The sequence below is a fragment of the Mesoplodon bidens genome, assembly GCF_964165515.1.
Source record: "Mesoplodon bidens genome assembly, chromosome: 14".
In the NCBI taxonomy this organism is placed as follows: domain Eukaryota; kingdom Metazoa; phylum Chordata; class Mammalia; order Artiodactyla; family Ziphiidae; genus Mesoplodon; species Mesoplodon bidens.
Window position 1 is genome coordinate 19212943 of NC_138170.1, and position 23045 is coordinate 19235987.

General features: G+C 46.8%; 1 pseudogene across 1 annotated transcript; it reads right to left on the reverse strand.

Moving 5' to 3' along the window:
• Window positions 1–21080: 21080 nt before the first annotated feature.
• On the reverse strand, window positions 21081–22081 carry LOC308627565 (annotated as a pseudogene). The gene has a single exon. The product of its transcript is annotated as an uncharacterized misc_RNA (transcript).
• Window positions 22082–23045: the final 964 nt, after the last annotated feature.

The following is a 23045-nucleotide window of genomic DNA, read 5'->3' on the forward strand; positions in this document are numbered from 1 at the left end:
TTCTTCCTTTTTCCACCCTTTAAAAAAAATTGATTTCAGTGCAAACTTAAAGAGCTATTGGGGAAAAAAAAAAGGTATCAGGAAGGGAGCAGATTATATTCTGTTTTCATTGACCTCTTTGCTTACCAAGCAAGTATTTATTTGGCACCTACTGTGTGTCCGACCCTGGGTTTTGCAGTAAAGACAGATCATTGTTTCACTTAGCAGTTGAACACACAAGTTTTCTTGAGTAAATAATAAAAGAATCCATAATCAAAAGCAATATTATTTACCTTGACAATTCCTGGTGGCATCAGTAGTTAAACTATGAGAATTCATGCTAAAAGCTGTGATGGATGGCCTGCACTGTTGGAAAGAGCCTTCCCAGGAAATATTCAGCTGGGAACTGGACAACTCCTTCCTCAAATTGCAGACAGAGATGAAGGGTCTTGTGCTGCCTTCAGGCCTCACGACATTCCAGGTTTCTGTGAGATTCTTTTACACACTCTCCACACAGGTTGGTAGCTTGATGTAGAGCAAAAGAGTGAGCAAGACAGCCTCCACATTCAAAACTCAAGTGGCCCCAGTCCAGGCTTTCCCTAGATAGCACGAGAAGGAGGCTCTCAGACCCAGACGGCAGCTGAGGAGGGTCGAGTCCGCCTGGACCCTCACTCCCATCTCACACCCCCTGTGCCTGAGCCCCAGTGCCTATTAGGTCCTTTCCCTTTGTGGCCGCAGGACTACTGACCAGCCAAACTCTTTAAAAACATCATTTCATACACCAACTAGTAAGAGAGATGAAGAAGTAAATAGACAAAATACACAAAGCATAAAAGCATCCAAGCTTAGAGAGAACCAGTTCCTGTCCTACTCATGGACCAGGTTCAGAAGCTATATCCCAATCGTTCTCAACCCTGGATGCAGGTTAGAAGCACCTGGAGGGTTGTGTGCGTGTGTGTGTGTGTGTGTGTGTGTGTGTGTGAGAGAGAGAGAGAGAGAGAGAGAGAGAGAGAGAGAGATACCAGTTTCCTGGGTCTTACTCTCCAGTGGTTTGGGAACTTGGTTGGCTGCCCTACAGACTTGTGGACCTCCCACAGACTCTGATTTGCTTGTTCAGGTGTGACCTCACCACTGGTATTTTTATTTTTTATTCTTTTTGTGGTACGCAGGCCTCTCACTGTTGTGGCCTCTCCCGTTGCGGAGCACAGGCTCCGGACGTTCAGGCTCAGTGGCCATGGCTCACGGGCCCAGCCGCTCCGCGGCATATGGGATCTTCCCGGACCGGGACACGAACCCATGTCCCCTGCATCGGCAGGCAGACTCTCCACCACTGCGCCACCAGGGAAGCCCCTCACCACAGGTATTTTTAAAAGCTCCCAGGTGATCTAGCATCCTGCCAGGTTGGGAACCCCTGCCTTAGACCGAATGAAACAGAATGAACTGGACACTTAAAAAGCTCCCCAGGCATAGCTGACTGTCCTTCTAAAGATGCTGTAACCTTTCCTCCTGGCTCTTCTACACTGTGCCCTTGATAGCGTTCTCCTTTAAAGGCGGAGTCTAATTCCCCTCCCCTTCCCTCGGCCGGGTTGTGGGCTTCAGCGGATAGAGCACGGCACAGGTAAGGCTGTGTGGCTTCCAAGGCTGGAGCATAAAGACCACGCGCTCGCACCTGCTTTGCCTGGGACGCTGACTGCCCTGCTGGAGACTCCGATTCCTCATGGAGTAACATAGTGAAAACAGAAACTAGATCTCAAGCCTGAGCCCTCAGTGACGCTCACCCTTCAGCTCCTTGAGGCCTGTTTGGAATAGTTTTACCCATCCTTTAGAGCCTTTTTCTGGATACCACTTGTCATTTCCTCTCAAACTGGTGGGAAATCTCGGCTAGGAGACCCACCTGGGAATTTCTATTACCCTTTCTAAGAGAAGGCAAATCTAGAAATAAGACATAGACAATATGGCAGCCTCATGGAGTGTGGCCCCAGGTGTGTATTGTTAGTCAGTAGGGATTGAAAAGAGCTGGATGGAAACAGTCACACCCAGGCTGCTCTGGGAGGCCCAGGTGTTAGTTTTCCCCACCCCTCCTGTGTCTCTTGCCCTCTGGTCCTGATGCTGATGACCAGGTTTCCAGGTTGGCCACAGCTCCAGAAGTTTCGCTGAGACACGGGGGGATCTGAGCTTGTGGCCTCTGTTCTTTCTTCATCGGAAAGCTCTGAAGTCAACGATGAACAATCTAGCGACCGCCTCATCAGGTCCTTGCTTCTGAAAGGCCACCCGTGATTGACAGGAGAGCTCAGCAGAGGCCAAGGCCATGGGCTTCTTACGGTAAGCGTGGGACGGCTTTGTCAGGAGTATGTTCTGAGGGGTTAACCTCGCACCGAAGAGAGAGATGGACAGGTCTTAACTCAGGCCCACCAGCTTCGCGACCTGAATTTGACACAAGGCAAAGTGAGTTTGGGTCTAACAAGAGCCATTGAAACTTTCTTCCTGTAAATGCGAAAGCCTTAAAGGGAGGGTTCTGAAGAGAAGACATCCCAGTACTGTGCTGGGGAAAATTATGCAGGTGCATTATTAGAATACATCAATTAAATGTAATCACATCAAAACTAGATTTAAAATGAAATTCAAGTTTCTTGCTGGTAACAGTGGCAATGACTCGTCTTCTGTGTCTTGAATAAGAGTTCTATTTCAGGAATACTTTATTTTAAAATCACAGATTTGAGGATTTGACTTCCATTCAGTCACCTAAACAGTACACACTGCCCAGAAAGAATGAAATTGCATCTCAGAGACCTGCATGATACGGTTAGAGCTGGTAAGGGGTATGTGTGGGTTTTAATGGCTTCTTCTGGTTTGTTCTTTCCTCAAAGCTGCTCCCAATAAGCTACTCCTGGGGGACACAGAAAGGCCCTTTTCCGTTTTGAAAAAAACTAACACTTTTATAAAGAATTATTGTGAATATTTGAAGGAGACTTTACTGCAGGCTCTCCATCTTTTCCCCCCTCATTTTCCCCAGGGGGAATAAGGAATTTCTGTTATTCAAATCTAGTCATAAGAAAGGAAGCACCTAAGATCAATCTGGTGGTGCCAGCCATCAGGCACATAGATATAATGCTCTTTCGATTTCCTAAGGTTAGTTCAATTAAAGAATAAAACTGCCAGGTAACATTCACCGGACACCTAAGGTGTGATCCCTAAGTGAGTCTAACATTTTAAAGATTAAAAAGAAAAGATAAAATAATTCCTAGGTTCTTTCTCCAGGGATTACTCTGCCTTAGAAGAAACAGCTGTGTATCTTCATAGGTTAAATAGAGCTAAGAAAAGGAGGCAACAGAATGCAGCTGGACAAAGCCAACTCCAACAGCTCTGGCTTAAAAAAATGGTTTTTTCATTGAAGATAACATACATACAGAAACATGCCCATACACTAGGTGTCCAGCTGAGTGAATTTTCACAAACTGAACACATGTGTTTAACCAGCACTCAGGTGTGAGAAACAGAATATAACTAGAAGTGCCCGCATTCTCCCACCCCAGGGGGATCCGGCATCCTACTTCTGAAACCATTGGTGAGGTTCGCCTGTGTTTGTGCTTTTTATACACGGAATCCAGCGGCATGTCCTCTTTTGTACCTGCTTTCCTTCACACATTTCATGTCTGTGACAGTTATCCAAGTAGTTAGAGATGGTTGACTCTCTTTGTTGGCGGGTATTCCATCGTGTGAATACACAGCAATTTATTTCTCCATTCTACAGCTGATGGACATTTGGGTAGCTTCCAATCTGGGGCTGTTATAAAGAGCCAGCTGCATGGGTTTTTACACTGGTTGCAGTGTGCTGGTGTCCAGGCCGCCGCCTCACGTGAATGCTTCGTGAGGCCATTTGGAACAGCACCGGCCCCCGAGCCCTGGCCGGCATTGTCAGTTGGGTCCTTCTGCTGGCAGATGCAGACCTGAGAAGAGAAAGGCCGCAGCTCTCCACCTGTGAAATCTGCTTCTTGTTTTCATGGAAAAAAGGTTTTTAAAAAGATCAGTAGCTGAGAACAGAAGTAAGCATTGTTTGCATTATCGTAGAGACTCAAGCAGCTGGCCATGGGGAATTTGGATCGGAGATAATAAGGTAACTTATCTTATTGAAACAGGATACAGCCTAACAGTCTTGAACAAGGACCAGGGCATGCCCAGGGAACCGGGGGATCGTATAAGCTGGGAGGAGAAATGTTGCCAAGAAAACTTAACTGAACCATCTCATCTCAGTGGGTTACGGGTTTAAAATGAGAGCCAGGGGCTTCCCTAGTGGCGCAGTGGTTGAGAGTCCGCCTGCCCATGCGGGGGACGCAGGTTCGTGCGCCGGTCTGGGAGGATCCCACGTGCCGCGGACCGGCTGGGCCCGTGAGCCATGGCCGCTGAGCCTGCGCGTCCGGAGCCTGTGCTCCGCAACGCGAGAGGCCACAGCGGGGAGAGGGCCGCGTACCGCAAAAAAAAAAAAAAAAAAAAAGGGCCAAAACCCAAGATGCTTCATACGCAAAATCAAGAGCTTAAGTCTTCCCTGAGAGAGGAGAGTTCACGTCGCCACTCTGGACCGCCCGGGGGATGTTGCCCGAACTTTCCGTAAAGTTCTGTTTCTCATCTCCAAAATGGGGGTGATAAGCGCACACTTGCGGGACTTTAGGGTCAAAGAGATACCAAAGGTGGAAGGACAGGGAACAACGGATAGAGGCTGATCAAATGCTGTGTCCTCCACAAGGGTCATGATTTAGGTGGAACAGAAACTCATTTGCTTAAATGGGCTATAATGTGGGAATTAGAGGAAAGTCAGAAGATTGACTGCTTGTTCCTTCTGAAAATGCAAAAGAAAATATGTGAAAAGACCGCATTGGTGCCAGCCCAGGGCAGAAGGGTGGGTGGGGAGGGGATCTCAGTTCTCCGAAGGGAGCAAATGGTAGCTGGGGAGGCACGATGGGGGCGGGAGAGGGCCGTGCGTGGAGCTGCCCGCCTGTCCGTCCTGCTCGGCTTTGCTCTCTGCCCGTCAGACTCTGGTTGCCAAGAGAAAAGCCTCTGTTGTGATTTGCATCTTCGAGTATTCTCGCCTGTCAGGACAAACCCTTCTTAAGCACTCCACCACCTGGCTTGGTTAAACAGAGGGAGGCCTGAGGTCTCAGGATTTCGGCGGCCCCTCCCCAGAGCTTCTCTGGGTGGTCCCCAAGGCAGTGGATCCAAGACAGTCCTCTATTTTTCTGCTGCAGGTGGTGATGACAAGTTTGGCTTTTATGCAAAAGACAGTATTATCTTTGGAAATCAATGGCAGGCAACACAATGATGCTGAGGTCCTGCAGCCTGAAGCATCTCTATTGCAGCTCTAGATGAGCACCGGTTTCCACCGGGCCTGGAGATGCTTCACTGAGGTTTGCAGCTGGGCGTCAGCCCCGCCCTGTGAAGAGGCTACAGCAAACAGAAAGAGCTAGTGTTCTGCAATCAGGTGGGGAAATCACTCCAGCACAGCTGGTCTCCCCGCCTTAAGGGAGCCTGAGGTTGGAATCCCAGCCACAGTCATAACAATACTTCACACTCACTCAGTGGATGTGATGATGTGTTCTGGTCCTGAAAGCCACTAATTTTATCCCAACGTGAAAGATAAGGTGCATCTCATTACACCCATTTTACGAATAAGCTCATGCAAAGCCAGAGAGAGTAGATGATTGGCTCTTGTAGGAAGAGCCAGAGGCCGTAGGTCCAGGTTTCCTGGACGTGCTCACCAGACCGCACCTTCCAGAAGGACAGACGTGAGTCTCTGACACAGGCGGGTGTGGCCACCTTTCAGGTTCTGCATTATCAGACCCCAGATTTAGGGGTCAGGCAGTGGCGACTGATGCCCGTGTGGGGAAGATTAGCTAGTTACTTCCTATCTAAGAAAGTGAGGTGAACGGATTTGAGGGACGCTTGGGTAGCAGAGCAAACAAGGGTCAGTGACAAACTGCTGGGGAGGAGGGAAGTCGAGATGGCCCTAGGTTTCCAGTCTGCCTCTGCATAACCAGGGCACCCCCCGGCACTGGGGGTCACCCTTGATCGTAGGGATAACCAACTGGATCTCAGCAGCCATCATTCATCTATTTCATGACAAACCTCAAGAGCTCTAAGTGGCAAGCCCTCTATCCGAGGCAGAATCACATGGGGCTGGAGGAATTGGTACCAGGAACCATTCCCCTGAGAGCTGACAGGTGTGCTCAGAAGTCATCCCTGGCTGCCTGCTGCATTTACATAAAACTGGGGCTCTTCCACCAAGTCCCCCAAACCACACAGGAACCAGCCTCTGCAGCCCGTCCCACCTCCTCTCCCTATTTCCCCTCTGACCTCCAGCCTGGGGTCACCTCCAACCCTGGAACCCTCTGAGCTTGTTCCCATCTCCGGGCCTGTGGATTTGAGGCAGGCCTGGAATCTTCTTCGACATCTTCAAATATCACCTCCTCAGAGAGGCCCCACCACCACCTCCCTCTTGGATCACCCTCTAGCCGGTTTCTCTGGTAGGCTTTTCTTCATAGCAGTCAACAGTCTAAGAAACTTCCTAATTTATTTGTCAGCCTGCCTGTTAACTACTCCCCAACCAGGTGCTTTTGTTTTTTTAATTGAAGTATAGTTGATTTTACAATGTGTTAGTTTCAGGTGTACAGCCAAGTCATTCAGTTATACATGCATATGTATCCATTCTTTTTCAGATTCTTTCCCCTTATCAGTTACTACAGAGTACTGAGCAGAGTTCCCTGTGCTCTACAGTAGGTCCTTGTTGGTTATCCATTTTGTATAAAGCAGTGTGTCTCAGCCATGCTTCATGTTTGTTCCATGTCAAAAGGCAGTAGTTGAGCAAGATTATAGGCCCATGGTCACGCTGGTAGAGATGGAGAGAAGTGAGCAGGGTCATTGGGGTGACAGGTGGAGGCACAGCTGACGGGGTCTGTGGGTCAACCTTTGAGGTCTGCGTGGATGACGGTACCCATCACCCACCCGGCTTGCCCCAGCGGGGGATGAGGTGTGGGTTTGAAAAGGTCTGAGTCAGGCTTTCCGTTTACTGATTCTGTGGCACCTGAGTCATCCGGGGGCGCCTGCCAGGCATGCAGGGGCACCGTGGCTCTGGAGCTCAGCGGAGAGCTCTGGGCTGGAGTGTAATTGTGTGAGCTGCTGTGTACAGCTGCGGATGGGCACAGGGACCGTGGATGACGGGGCTGTGTGAGGGCAGGAGAGGGAGAGGGTGGCGGGGACAGCCCTTGGGCTTGAAAAGGGATCGGGGAGGTAGAGGAAGAAAACCAGGCACGGTGGCCGAAGACAGAAGAGTGTGCTGGGGTGTGGGCGGACTCTTGGGACTCCCAAGTTGGACCCCTCAGGAAGGTCATCTCCAGCCCTGACAGCGGGACACTGGGGCTTTCCAAGTGATGGATGACATGGCCTTTACAAGTGCTAACTCACTAAGGCCTCACAAGGACCCTGCCCATTACTTTCCCCCAGTCTTCAGGGGAGAAAGCCAAAGCACACAGAGAGTAAACGACTTGCCCAAGTCACCAGCCAGTGAGTAGAGGTGTCAGGATTCAGCCCAGACTCCACGGTCTTTGTCACCACAGTTGCTAACATCCCACCCCCACTTTTTGCAGGCTCCCCTTTTGACTGGGCTGATCCGATATCAGACAATTTGCAATTGCCAAACTTCATCTTTAGTCATCAGAAGAGCTCTGACTGCAAACACAAGGTATGAGCCAATCTTCTCTTAAGTCTTTGGTTAAGACCATGATGCAATCTTGGTCCCCCTTTTTTTTTTTTTTTTTTAATTGCTTTGTCACCATCTGGGATCGTTCCTGAGCTCTGGGAGGCTTTGAAAAATCTTCTGAGGACCCTGCACAGGGACCCTGGGCCATTCGGGTCCTCCTTTCCCTCCCAGGTGGTGGCAGGAACACCAGAGCCAGACCCACTGGCGCTATTCATGGTGAAAGTGGCCGCCCGGCTGGCCTGTGCTGGCCACCCCTGCACACGGCAGCTGGGCTTCTTGACCAGCCACATTGGGCTTGTTTCAGTACTGGCCTGGGTGAAAAGGCAGTAACTCAGGAGCACCTCTGATTTTGTGTGACTCTTCTTAACAAGCTGTCCTTCAAAGCATTCGCCTTTCATGTGACATTGATGACCAACCTCTCTTGGCTGCCACTCCCCTCACAATTTCAAGAGAGTGTCTTTAAAAGTTTGAAAACTGTGCATTGTAAATGAAAAAAAAATCATGATGGGCAACCAATCTTGTCTTTCACCAGACTAAACAGGAGTTTCTCTTTGGCTTCATCATATCCCAGAACAGCCAGCCTTCGGGTATATTTTAGTCCCTTTGTATCCAAATAACACTGTGTGATTTGGTGAAAAGCTGTGTGTTTATTATCATGAAATATAAATGTGTTGAAAACATCAAGTTGCTATTGTGCAGGCTCTTCTAATAGCCTATTGGAACCTCCTTCACTTCAGAAATGACACACTTTGGGGTAGAACTTCCCTTTTTAAAAACCACATAAATTCCCCACCCGTTCCCCTTCCAACACTTCAGCAGTCAGATTACGTAGTATTTTTCTTTCCCACTTCAATTGACACTTTACATCAAAGAATAACAAGCTCTGCAAAATGCACAGGGCTGCAGTCACATTAAGGTAGAGTCACTTTGGTGTTTTTGTTTTTTGTTTTTTGTTTTTTTGCTCTTAAGGTCACCTATTCACTATTTCCACCATTCGGCACAAAAGTCAGGATCTGTCTGGAAAATGTGTTATTGCCCCATGACCAGAACCCAGGGAGAAACATGTTTGCCTTTAGATGGATGCAGTGATTATGTGGATTGTGTCGTTTAAAAAGAAAGCAACTCAATTTTGCAACTGCATTCTTTGTAGAAATCTGGCCTTTGGTTGACTAATCTCATCAACCAATTAATCCCACCCTGATTACCCTGCTCATTCATTCTCAGCAACAAAATGTAAGCAAAAGTTGCAAAACTCCCCTGAAGTCTCACCTGGGCTCTGTCTGGCTTCTGACACTTCCTCCGGATTTATGTTCATCATGGTGATTCTCAGCCGCAAGTCTGATTGGCTGGCCCCTCCTCTCGTGGTATCAGTCTCAAGGGCTGTGGAAGCAGAGGACCTGAGTGCACCTTCTTGCTATACAGTCAACCGTCTAAGCCAGAAACCTGTGGCGGGTCTTCCTTGACCTATCCCTCCCCCTCCTCCCCCCACAACCGGTCAGTCACCAAGTCCTGTCCATTCTGTGTCTTGAATCACTCGCCTCCCCTGCTTCTCTCTACGGCCACATCCTGGCTCAGCCTCCATCACCCATAGCCTCATACTAGCCTCCCAAGGGGTCTCCCTGCCTCCATATATGGGCTCAATCCATATACAGTAAGTCCCTTACATACGAACCTTCAAGTTGTGAACTTTCAAAGATGCGAACATGCCTTCGAATGTCCAATCGTGTAAGTTAGTTCATGTGTCTGCATACATTGTCACGTGCGTGCATCCTTTACAAGTGGTTGTGCTTTTGTGTACTTTATTGTATAGAGTACAGTAGTACAGTATCTTTATTTCAAGCCCAGGATGTCCGGAAGCAAGCGTAAAAGCAGCAGTGATGTAGCTGGTATATACTACTGTACTTTTCAAGGTGCTGTACTGTAAGGTTAAAAATGTTTATTTTTTGTTTTTTATGTATTATTTGTGTGAAAGATATTATAAACCTATTACAGTACAGTACTATATAGCCGATTGTGTTGGTTGGGTACCTAGGCTAACTTTGTTGGACTTGCGGACGTGCTGTTGGAACAGAACTCATTCAGAGGTAGGGAACTTACTATAAAGGCTCCTTTGAAAATGCGAATTCGACTATACCGCCCTCCTGTTTAACACTCCTCAAGCCCTTCCATCACCTGTAGGTTATAGCAGAGGCCCCTCTTCATCACCCTGTGGCCCCCTCCATGATGTAACCTCATTATCCCAGCTCAGAGCTTATGGCTTCTAGAAACCTGCTCTGCACTCCACTCTAGCCCCACTCACTCCTCGAGGGCCCCGAGTGCCTGTCTCCCGAGCTTCCTGGACAACCCTCAGTTGATAGAATTTCTCTCTAGGTCTACCTCATCTTCCAGGCTGACCTCGTTGTGGATGAGGGCAAGCTCTGGTTTTTTTCCTTTATCTCCAGCCCAGGACAGAATCTGTCACAAAGCAGGCATTCACTAAATGCTTGTTCCTTGGTGACATGGCTGGGGTTCAAGGTGGTTCTAAGGGTACTGGACTTCCATCTATGTCCCATAAAAAGCTCCATTTAGGTTTCCACAAATATCTGATTCAGATTTCATGCGTTAAGGATTGTTAAATTATTTTGTATATTGTAGGGTAGAATAGATTCAAACATGTTACTGACAAACATGTGACACGCTGCCGATCGGCAAGCTAAGTGTGTGGCAAAGAAAAATTATCTTCATGAAGACTCTGAATAAATCTGTCATTTGTTGGTTCCTTAAATCCCAAGGTTATAAGGCTGGTTATTTAAAAAAATTGTTACAGTGTACTGCCATTTACCTGTGTGAATTAGGAATTTCTTATTACAATATGACCAAAGCAAACGGCGGAAATAAACTAGGCTGAGGCTGACGTCAGATTGCAGTGGTTTCCCACAACTACAGTTCTGATTTTTTCTCATTTATTAAAACAGCCTGTAATCCTCACTGGCTGGTTTCACAGTGTGTGAGTACCAGAGGTCTGAGGTTATAATGGAAATGTATACCGATGAAAGGTACCGTCAGCCCCTGGATATTTTAGGGCTTCCTCTAAGGCATTGTTTGAAAGATGGGCTTAGCCACTTTTTTAAAAGTTTGGAAACTACTGGCCAAGGGGAAGCAGGGTGCTGGGCTGAGGCTGCCCAGAGATTCAGCTCTCAGTTTCCAAGGAAACGAGGCACCTGCCCAGGACTGGGCCGGGAGGGCAATGGAAGAGCTGAGGGAACTGGGAAGAAATTAGAGATCTGCGGAGGACCGGGGAAGATCGGGGAGCAGCTCTGCGTCCCCTCTAGGGGGTCCCTAACCTCCTCCAGCACCCGTAACCTCGAAGGTCTGTAGGTCGGCTCAGTGCCTGCTTCACGGCGCCGGCTGCTCTGCTGGGGGGCAAGTGATGGGGGAACAGATGCTCACAGCCTGTGTGCTGCCTGCAGGGAGGCCAGTCCCCGTCCCTCCAAATCTGCAAGGGGACTTCTGAAGGGACGGTGGGGAGAGGAAGCCAGGCCTCGGGCTCTTTACGGGAACCTGTTGGAGCTAAGCGGAATTCAGTGGCTGCCAGCACTTGGGGCCAGCACAAAGAGCCCTTCCTCCCTAGATGTCAGGCCAAGCCACTGCTGTGGGCTAGCTGTCCACCTGGGCTTGGTGCCCTTCCCCTGGTCCCGGGAGTTTCCTTCTCACTCATTTAACAAATGGAGATTGGTTCCCTCTCTGGGGTTTCTACAGCCATGCTCGCCCAGGACTCCCTACATACCACCTAAAAAAGTCCTTCCCTTGGTTCTGGTTCCCCCTCAAGCTACTGTCCTATCTGTCCCTGCCCTTTATACTGAAACTTCTTGAAAATAAGGATTCTCCATCCCTCCATCGTGTCACCTTCCCCCCAACCTAACTGCCCCTGGTTTTCCCCTGCTGCACCAATGACATCTTTCTCAAAGGTCACCGGTGACTTCCTGGTGTTAAAGCCCAGCAGCTTTCCGTAAGCCCTGCATCCTCACTGACAGCCGGCCTCCACCGCCCACCCCCATCGCGCAGACACTGTGTATGTTGTGACCTGACCTCCTGCTTCCCCTCTTCCTCCCTGACCACTTCTAGCCAGTCTCCAAGGACTTGTCTGCCTCTTGTTCTTCTCAGGGAAGGTGGCTGTGTTTGCTAGGACCTGCTGGAATGACGTACCACAGGCCAGGGGCTTAAACAGCAGAAGTTTATGTTCTCAGTCCTGGAGGCTGGAAGTCTGAGGCCACAGTGGCTGCAGGGTGGGTTTCTCCTGAGGCCTCCCTCCTTGGTGTGTAGACGGCCGTCTTCTCCCTGTGTCTTCTCATGGTCTCTCCTACGTGTGTCTGTGTGTCCTGATCTCGTCCTCTTGTAAGGACCCTAGACTTACTGGATTAGGTCTCCCCTTCATGACCTCATTTTAACTTAATTATGTCTGTAAAGGCCTTATTTGCAAATACAGTCACAGCCTGAGGTTCTGAGGGTTAAGACTTCAACACAGGGCATTTGGGGTGGGGGACATAATTGAGACAGTAACAGTGATTTTGCAGATTAGCCTCTTGACCAGTTTTAAGGTTACTTCCTACACCCATTTCTAAAGCGCCTGTATTATTATTGACTAAATGCTTTTGTCAATTTCATTTTTTTAATTTCAATTTCTTTTTGTGTGTGTGTGTGTGTGGTTCGCGGGCCTCTCACTGTTGTGGCCTCACCTGTTGCGGAGCACGGGCTCCGGCCGCGCAGGCTCAGCGGCCATGGCTCACGGGCCCAGCCGCTCTGCGACACGTGGGATCTTCCCAGACCGGGGCACGAACCCTTGTCCCCTGCATCAGCAGGCGGACTCTCAACCCACTGCGCCACCAGGGAAGCCCTGCAATTTCATTTCTTTAATTACAAAAGTAACGCCTCTCGTAAAAATAAAGTGGAGCAATCCTCGAGTGTTCGAAGAAAAGGTTAATCAGAGGATATGATTTCCACGTAAATAACTATGTCTCAAAGTGCTTTTCTGAGCTTTAGGGTCAAATTCCCAACTTGTTTTCAAGCACCTCCCTGGGATGGCTGGACCATCACACACACAAGCACCATCGTACTCCTCATCTCTTCACCCAAATCCCCAACTCTTTCAATCACTTCTCCCCTCAGCCCCACTCCCTGTCCAAACACTTTCTTGAGCCCAAATGTCTGCCTCTCAAGCATATTTTGTGAGACTCAGTTCAAAATCAGTGGGGCTCTTCGTTCAAAAGCTATTAAGAATTTCAAGACAGTGACAGAAGAATACTTGTTTTTTATTGACATAGAGTTGATTTGCAATGTTTCAGGTGTACAGCAAAGTAATTTGGTTATATATATATATATATATATATTCTTTTTCAGATTCTTTTCCATTATAGGTTATTAAAAGATATTGACTAGAGTTCCCTGTGCTATAGAGTAGGACCCTGTTGTTTATCTGTTTTTTTTTTTTTTTTTTTTTGCGGTACGTGGGCCTCTCACTGTTGTGGCCTCTCCCATTGTGGAGCACAGGCTCTGGACGCTGAGGCTCAGTGGCCATGGCTCATGGGCCTAGCCGCTCCGCGCATGTGGGATCTTCCTGGACCGGGGCACGAACCCGTGTCCCCTGCATCGGCAGGCGGACTCTCAACCACTGCGCCACCAGGGAAGCCCTATCTGTTTTATATACAGTAGTTTATATCTGCTAATCCCAAACCCCTAATTTATCCCTCCCCCACTTCCTTTCCCCTCTGGTAACCATAAATTTGTTTTCTATGTCTGTGAGTCTGTTTTGTAAATAAGTTCATTTGTATCATTTTTTTAGATTCCGCATATAGGTGATATCCTATGATATGTGTCTTTCTCTGTCTGACTTATTCCACTTAGTATGATCATCTCTAAGTCCATCCGTGTTGCTGCAGACGGCATTATTTCATTCATTTTTATGGCTGAGTAATATTTAAAACCGAGCCCAGGGCCCCTCAGAGAAGGTCACACATCTTAAAGGGGGCCAGCCCCCCTCCATTATCCCTTCCATATCCCGCTGAGCCCCACCCCCATCAAGGCCCTGGGTTTCCACCAGGGCCCCCTGGGGCCTCACATCCATCCCCCTTTCCCTCCCACCCATCTGCCCGGTGACGCCTACCGTCACCATCTGCACATGGTATACTTTGCTCAAAGCCTTTGGCATGTCCTCACCTCCACACTGGGCACAGCTCTCCCGGACAGCACTTTAGGCCCTGATTTCCTGACTTGACTCCTTTTCATGCCTCATCCGGACACACAGCGCGGTGTGAATGTTCTGGTCTCTCCCCTGACTGTCCTCCGTGCAGCTCGCCCTCCAAGCCCTGTCTCTCTGAAACCCTACCCTCTCCATCTGTGTCCGTGGAAACTCTCCAAACGCCAGGGCCTCCCTCTTCCAAGTGTTTCCTGGCCTCTGACCTCCCTCTGATGGCTTCTTTCCAGTCAGCCCACATGTCCTGCAAGGGCTGGTGTGCTTTCATCCTTTAAACCTCCCGCTCACCCAGGGCCAGGCTCTATTTCTATTGCCTGAGGCTCAGCGGGGCTGGTAACCTCGCACAAGGCTACTTGCACTAGCAAGCAGTGGCCTAGGGCTGCACCCGCTACACCTCCACAGTCTGGCTCAGAGGCCGTGCCTGTCCCTTGCCTTGTGCTGCAGCTGGTCCTCCTGCATTTCTCCTGAACCCACACTAGACAATGAGCTCTTTGAAGAAAATGGATCTTTCTCATCTTCGTTTTCCTTGAGGTGCTTTGTTTGTCTCTACCTTCAGCCCGTATGTTTCTGTGACGGAGCAGGAAGTTTTGAAACACTGGGTTAGCCCAGGAAGATGCAGTGACCAAACGTATTATCTTACGTTTCCGAAAACTCAACCAATGAAGGATTCTTTGGTGCGACAACAGCCCTTTTCAAAAGCAATGTCCTTTGGGGACCATTTAGGGAATGTGAATTTGTCAGTCGCACTTAGGAATCAGTACATTCAACTCTGTGCTGGTTGCTGCCTTCCTTCCAAATGAGAGCCCTGCCGGGGGGATCTCTGGTCTGGGTCCCCCCACTCTTACCCTTCTGTTGGGTTTTTCATTAAGCACTGTCTGCACCTCACACTGCCCCTCCCCCGAGGCTAGGCTATGAAAGCTGAAGGAGGAAGCCAGATTTCTTAGGCCCTGATATTTCTTTTCTTCTCACTGGATCTGGGGGAGCCAGCTTCTTCCAGAGCTTCTGTGAGGCCCAGCTGGGAGTGGTTCTCATCTCTGCTCCTTTGTCCCTTAGGACCAGTGATGCAGAGTGAAAACTGAGGGGGGTTAGACAGAGGGCAAGTGGTCAACAGGAATTTAGAGGGTATGGGACTTCTCTGGTGGTCTAGTGGTTAAGACTCCACGCTTCCAATGCAGAGGACACAGGTTCGATACCCGGTGGGAGAACTAAGGTCCCACATGCCACGCAGCCAAAAAAATTAAAAAATAAAAAAGAGATGTGCAACAATTAAATACATTGTAAAATAATATTTAATGACATGGAAAATGTTCATCCTATATTATTGAGTGAGGGAAAAAAGGGATTATAAAGCAGAATGTGTAATAGAGTCCCGTTCTTATATTTTTATATTTAGATAAATATGTGTGTACTGTACTTTACCCGTAGACATTTGGGAAAATACTTATTGTAAAAAGGACAACAGGGGCTTCCCTGGTGGCACAGTGGTTGAGAATCTGCCTGCCAATGCAGGGGACACGGGTTCGAGCCCTGGTCTGGGAGGATCCCACATGCCGCGGAGCAACTAGGCCCGTGAGCCACAACCACTGAGCCTGCGCGTCTGGAGCCTGTGCTCCGCAACAAGAGAGGCTGCGATAGTGAGAGGCCCGCGCACCGCAATGGCCCCCGCTTGCCACAACTAGAGAAAGCCCTCGCACAGAAACGAAGACCCAACACAGCAAAAATAAATAAATAAAGGATTTCATTTCTTAAAAAAAAAAAGGACAACAAACTTTCCAAAGATATTCACCAAAATGTTTTCAGTATCTGGGTAGCAAATTTTGAACGAAACCGTCTTCCCTTATTTATTTATTTATTTTTTGCAGTACGCTGGCCTCTCACTGCCGTGGCCTCTCCCACTGCGGAGCACAGGCTCCGGACGCGCAGGCCCAGCGGCCATGGCTCACGGGCCCAGCTGCTCCACGGCATGTGGGATCCTCTCAGACCGGGGCACGAACCTGTGTCCCCTGCATCGGCAGGCGGACTCCCAACCACTGCGCCACCAGGGAAGCCCATGTCTTCTCTTTTTTAAAATGTATTTTAAAAAATTTTCTCCGCCTACGGTGTGTTACTTTGGGACATGTGTGTTTTGCATGGAGCTGGAAACTTACAAGCAGATCTGCATCTGACACACGGGCTTCCTCTGCTGGCACCCTCTCCTCACCTCACCTCTCACAATCCCCCCCACCCCCCCAATGCTGTCCAGAGAAAGAAGAGGAAGTAGGTGCCACCAAAGGCCCTTCCCTGCAGTCTGCAGGCATGTGATTGCCTTGCGGGGCAGGAGCTTAGTCAGGAGAGCACCACTTCCCCTCCTGGCGGGAATTCCAGGGCTGAGGTGGTGATGTGATTTGACCTGTGAGGGTGTGACCGCCAGGAGGAAAAGGGAACTGAGCTGAGCTGTCCTGATTCCCCCGTCTGACGTGGCCACCACAGTGCCCCCCTTGCTGGAGTTGCCTTTTGCCACACTTGGGGCTGGATGACAGCCCAGGGCTCCCTGGCGGTTCCCTTCCTGGGACCCTGTGAGGTGGGGACAGGGGGTGATGGCTCGGGGGGGTCCACCACCCTGCCAGCCAAGACCCCTCCCTGGCCCTCTAGCTCTCCTACTCCAAAAGTTCATCAGCCGCCTTGCTCCCTACCTCTTCTCTGCCCACCAGAGCTAGCCCACGGTGAGCATTCTAGAAATGCTGGCTCCGAGCTCCACCCTGATTCCACACTGCTCGTCACACCTCTGCTGGGACAGAGATCTCTTCCTAACTCCGGCCCTCTCCCTCCCCCCTTGCTGGAAATCCAGCCTAAGGGACAAGAAGGGAGCTCACTTCAAAGAACACCCCATCCCCACATCTCCACATGCCCCAGCTTCAGATAAAAGGAATGGGGAGAGAAAGCATGAACACAATGAAATCAAACCCAGAGCAGCTGAAGAGGTGGACACTGCGTCCTACTTGTCCCTGATGGCCCCATCGGAAGTGAGACCTGCCCAGGTCCGTGTCTGTGGCCTCATCCTGCCTGGACGGCCATCCCCCTGACTTCCTCCATCCCCTCCTTCTGCACAAAGCTTCCCAGCCCATGTCAACTCATGATAGCTGCTCCCGCCAGGGCTTATACTACAATTTCACTGTTCATCTGTTTATATCTCCTCTCCTCCCAGATGTAAAGCTCTTGGAGGATTGAAAGCAATTCCTGGACGCAGTGAAATGCACTGGTCTTGGGACTGAGACCGGGTCAAACGCCTGGCTCAGCCCTGTGGTGGTTCTAAGACCCTGGGTAAGTCACTGCCTCCAGGCTTGGTTACCTCATCTGTCAATCAGGCAGCAATCATCTCTACCTGGTGGAAAGATGAAATGAGACAACAGGTGTAAGGGTTCTGGTCATTTAGTTATTTCCTGAACATCTGACACCTTGCCATCTTCCCAGTACCTTCCCTAGCACAGGGCTTTTCATGTAGTAAATGTTCAGTACATGTTTGCTGATTGAGCAACAGATCATGAAATCCACTCCGTTCCTCCCTGCATCTTATCTGCATATCTCAGAGAGTTGGCCTTTAGGACTGTGTCACAGAAGGGTTTGGATGTATACTTCGATAGCCACCAGAAATTGGAGATAAATATTACTGATTTTTCTTTCTGACTTACTTCACTCTGTATGACAGACTCTAGGTCTATCCACCTCATTACAAATAGCTCAATTTCATTTCTTTTTATGGCTGAGTCATATTCCATTGTATACATGTGCCACATCTTCTTTATCCATTCATCGGATGATGGACACTTAGGTTGTTTCCATCTCTGGGCTATTGTAAATAGAGCTGCAATGAACATTTTGGTACATGACTCTTTTTGAAGTATGGTTTTCTCAGGGTATATGCCCAGTAGTGGGATTGCTGGGTCATATGGTAGTTCTATTTGTAGTTTTTTAAGGAACCTCCATACTGTTCTCCATAGTGGCTGTACCAATTCACATTCCCACCAGCAGTGCAAGACAAATACCGTATGCTAACACATATATATGGAATTTAAGAAAAAAAAAATGTCATGAAGAACCTAGGGGTAAAACAGGAATAAAGACACAGACCTACTTGAGAATGAACTTGAGGATATGGGGAGGGGGTAGGGTAAGCTGTGACAAAGTGAGAGAGAGGCATGGACATGTATACACTACCAAACGTAAAATAGATAGCTAGTGGGAAGCAGCCGCATAGCACAGGGAGATCAGCTCGGTGCTTTGTGACCAACTGGAGGGGTGGGATAGGGAGGGTGGGAGGGAGGGAGACGCAAGAGGGAAAGGATATGGGAACAGATGTATATGTATAACTGATTCACTTTGTTATAAAGCAGAAACTAATAAAAAAATAAATAAATAAAATAAAGAAAAAAAATATTACTGATTTTTACTTAATCCATCTATAAAGTGGTCTAAGGATTTTTTTGTTCCATAAGTTTATTACACCCAGAGAAAAATATCATGAAAATACCATGTTCGAGAGAAACTCTATACCAGCCAGTCCTAATGGAGTAGGACTTGTATGACCGACGGGTAGTCTCTTCCACAAAAGAGATTTAAGACAGTGGGATCTATTCAATGGAATGTAGTGTGCGGGTCAGGGGGTTGTCCAGAAACAGATGGCATACCCAAAAGGGGTACCTGGAAAAGAGTTTGTTAAAACGCATTTTATTTACAAAGGGTAGTGAGAGACTAAAAAGGAATGTGAACTACTCTGTGTTACAATGATGGGGAGTTTTAGCTCTCCCGGACCTGAAGGGGCCAAGGAAAGGAGGAGTGATTGGTACCCAGCAGGACCTGTGCTGCCAGAGGGCCACCGACATGAGCTGCTCTCTCCATCAGAGGAACGCAGACCTGCAGAGAGGGAGCTGGTGGAACCCACAGCCCGACTTTCCTCTCCACTTGTCCTCCAATACCTGCTGGGGTTTCCATTGGCTCGACGCAACCAAAAGCCGAAAGGAAGTGAGCTATGTTGGTAATCCACGGAGGTTAGTCCCTAGGGCACAAGAGTTGGGTGGACAGTGAATCTGAAAGGCAAAGCAAGAATATCCAGCATGATAGGAAAAGAGAAAAAAAAGTCAAAAGAAATTATAGTAAATAAGAACACCACCACAAAATAGATGCTAGAAATGAATCCAAATATTTTAGTAATCATAATAAAAGTAAATAGATTAAAGAGACTCTCAGATTGAAAAAAACAAAATCACTGACTATCACAATTTCCATTTAAAGGAGATAAGCCTCCAGCATAGAGATATCAATAGGAGGAAAATAACTAGAAAAAGGTATAGTATGTAAATATTAACAAAAGGAAGGCTTCTCTTGTAATATTAGTATCAAAACTGAGAGAAGTGAAGGTGAAAATTTTTCATGTAAATGAAGAAACAAATACACCAAAAAGATATAAAAATCATGAAATCATACCTATTTAATAGTATAATCTTAAAATTACGAAGCTAAAATTGATGGATTTACATGGGAAAATGGACAAATCTATAATCACAGCAGGAGATTTTAAAGCATATCTCTCAGCAACTGACAGATAAAGCAGACCCAAAATTATAGGAAATTAAGGCCCTCCAAATTTGAAAAAAACCACAAACATTTAAAACAGACTAACTCTAGGGGGTAACATTTAGGCTCCTGCACCTGTCAAATAGATGACACACATTTTTTCCAAGCACAAATGGAACATTGTCACAACTTGATCACGCTAGGCCACAAAGGAAGTCTCCACAAATTTAACGATTCAGTATCATAAAGGCCCATGTTCTCTGAAAGCAATGCAGTATTAGTGATTATTAGAAATCACCAATAAAAAGATATCCAAACCACTTCTCCCATGTATATTGAAACTAAATGACACATTTCTAAATACTTCCTAATTTAAAGATAAAATTCAAGGGAAATTATAAAACATTTAAAACTAGTAATTATGAAAATTCAACATATAACTCTTGGAACGCAGCTAAAGAAGCAGTTACGGGGAAAATCAGAGCCTTTAATATGTATATTAGAAAAACAAGAAAACTAAATTAATGAGCTGGGAGTTAAGCTCACAAAGCTAGGAAAAACCAATAGTGAATTTAGTATCTGTCTTAAGGAGTGTTACATTTCAATGGGATGACATGTATATACATATATTTTTCTATCCAACATGCAGCAAATTTATAAGGTGCTCTTTTCTGTTGCTGTAGCTGTTATGCTTAGTTTGACTTAGCACATAATAGATGCTCAATACATTCCTTTTTTTTTAACATCTGTATTGGAGTATAATTGCTTTACAATGGTGTGTTAGCTTCTGCTTTATAACAAAGTGAATCAGCTAAACATATACATATATCGCCATATCTCCTCCCTCTTGTGTCTCCCTCCCACCCTCCCTATCCCACCCCTCTAGGTGGTCACAAAGCACCGAGCTGATCTCCTTGTGCTATGTGGCTGTTTCCCACTAGCTAGCTATTTTACATTTGGTAGTGTATATATGTCCATATATACACTACCACTCTCTCACTTCGTCCCAGCTTACCCTTCCCCCTCCCCGTGTCCTCAAGTCCGTTCTCTACATCTGCATCTTTATTCCTGTCCTGCCCCTAGGTTCTTCAGAACCTTTTTTTTTTTTAAGATTCCATATTTATGTGTCAGCATACGGTATTTATTTCTCTCTTTCCTTTTTTATTTTTTTCATCTTTTAATTCCTATGGGGTTGATCAATTCTTTACCAGTTAACATTCTCATTAACAAAAACCAATTTATATTAACTATAGTTATATATAACATATCAAGGGAGTACATGGGAGAATCAGAACACAAGACTTCTTCAGCTAAATAGAGTTCAACTCAGTTCACTGTTATGGGGACAAAGAAGATAACAAATACACTGAAGCATAAACAAAATATTACACTCAGAATAACAGCATTCCAGAAGAAAACAGAAAGCTGAAGATACAATAAAGGTCTTTAATTCCCAATATGTATAATTATATAATTTATTAAAATCAACATAATTCATGTACAAAATATTAACATGGCAGTCATAAAGTTTGTTAAGCACTTCAAATACTGAAATGTTAAAACAGTAAAACTGCACTAAGCAACTTTTGCATCAAGGGATCTAATCCAGCTCACTAGTTCAGGCTGAACATTCACTCTCCGAAGTATTTCTTCAGGCATACAAAAAACAGGGCTAACAGGTTTAATCTGTTCTTCTCCCCAAAGTGACAATCCAGCAATTCCAAATAGAGTATGAAAAGGATCTAGCATATCTCCTGGCCTGTCCGCAAATCCTCCCGTTTCTTCATCTTGACATGCTAAAATGAAACTGCGCAGTTTCTCTCTGTCGATCCGATGAAGCCTTCCAATTATCTTTAGGGAAGCCAACACCCACCAAGAATAGCATACATCTGGTAACTTCTCAGGCCTTCCACTGAGTCCACCTGATGGAAGCTGTCGTTCACAAAGCCACCAACCAAGTAAATCAGAATTTACTCGATGCAACTGACTAGTAATAGCCAGGAATCCTGTGCAACAATAGATCTGCCCAGCATGGGATTCAGAAGCTGGCCTGCAACCAAATCCACCATCAAAGTTCATACATGATAAAACAAATTCGATTGCCTTTTCCACATTAATAGCATCCAGCTTCCCCAATAGAGCCAAAGTTGCCACCAAACAAAAAGAGAATGTTGTGTCGATTTCTCCCCAAATATCTCCAGCAAAAAAACCATCTTCTTTCTGTAGACTCTAGATATATTCTACAACTTTATTTACAGCAATAACATTAATACTATCATAGAGAGTAAGAATCTGGACGGCACTAAGAGTGTACAAAAGATGAGGATTGGGCTTCCCTGGTGGCGCAGTGGTTGAGAGTCCGCCTGCCGATGCAGGGGACACGGGTTCGTGCCCCGGTCTGGGAAGATCCCACATGCTGCGGAGCAGCTGTGTCCGTGAGCCATGGCCGCTGAGCTTGTGTGTCCGGAGCCTGTGCTCCGCAACGGGAGAGGCCACAACAGTGAGAGGCCAGTGTACCGCAAAAAAAAAAAAAAAAAAAAAAAAAAGATGAGGATCGTGTCCAATACTAGCGCTTATTCTACCACACTCACAATTTGTATGGAAACACAAAAGACCCCGAATAGCCAAAGTGTTGACAAGACTTAATAAATGTCAGAACTTCTTCTCTATTCATGCGATGTAGCTGTCCCATGAGATCCATTACAGTCAGACCCCAATAGATGCCACTCATTCTCAAATATTCAGATATACAGTATTTGTAATCATCTTTCTTTGAGCCATAGGATACTATATAATCTGGATGCTTCTGCACTAATAGGGTGTCGGGTGCGTCTGACTTGATAATAACATCCTTCTGTGGTGTGCCCATGTCTGAGAGGGAAAAGAGCTATTTTTCTCTTTCTGACTTACTTCATTCTGTATGACAGTCTCTAGGTCCATCCACCTCACTACAAATAATTCAATTTCGTTTCTTTTTATGGCTGAGTAATATTCCATTGTATATATGTGCCACATCTTCTTTATCCATTCATCTGTCGATGGACACTTAGGTTGGTTCCATGTCCTGGCGATTGTAAATAGAGCTGCAGTGAACATTGTGGTACATGACTTTTTTTGAATTATGGTTTTCTCAGGGTATATGCCCAGTGGTGGGATTGCTGGGTCATATGGTAGTTCTATTTTTAGTTTTTTAAGGAACCTCCATACTGTTCTCCATAGTGGCTGTATCAATTTACATTCCCACCAACAGTGCGAGAGAGTTCCCTTTTCTCCACACCTTCTCCAGCATTTATTGTTTGTAGATTTTTTGATGATGGCCATTCTGACTGGTGTGAGGTATTACCTCATTGTAGTTTTGATTTTCATTTCTCTAATGATTAGTGATGTTGAGCATCCTTTCATGTGTTTGTTGGAAATCTGTATATCTTCTTTGGAGAAATGTCTATTTAGGTCTTCTGCCCATTTTTGGATTGGGTTGTTTGTTTTTTTGATACTGAGCTGCATGAGTTGCTTGTAAATTTTGGAGGTTAATCCTTTGTC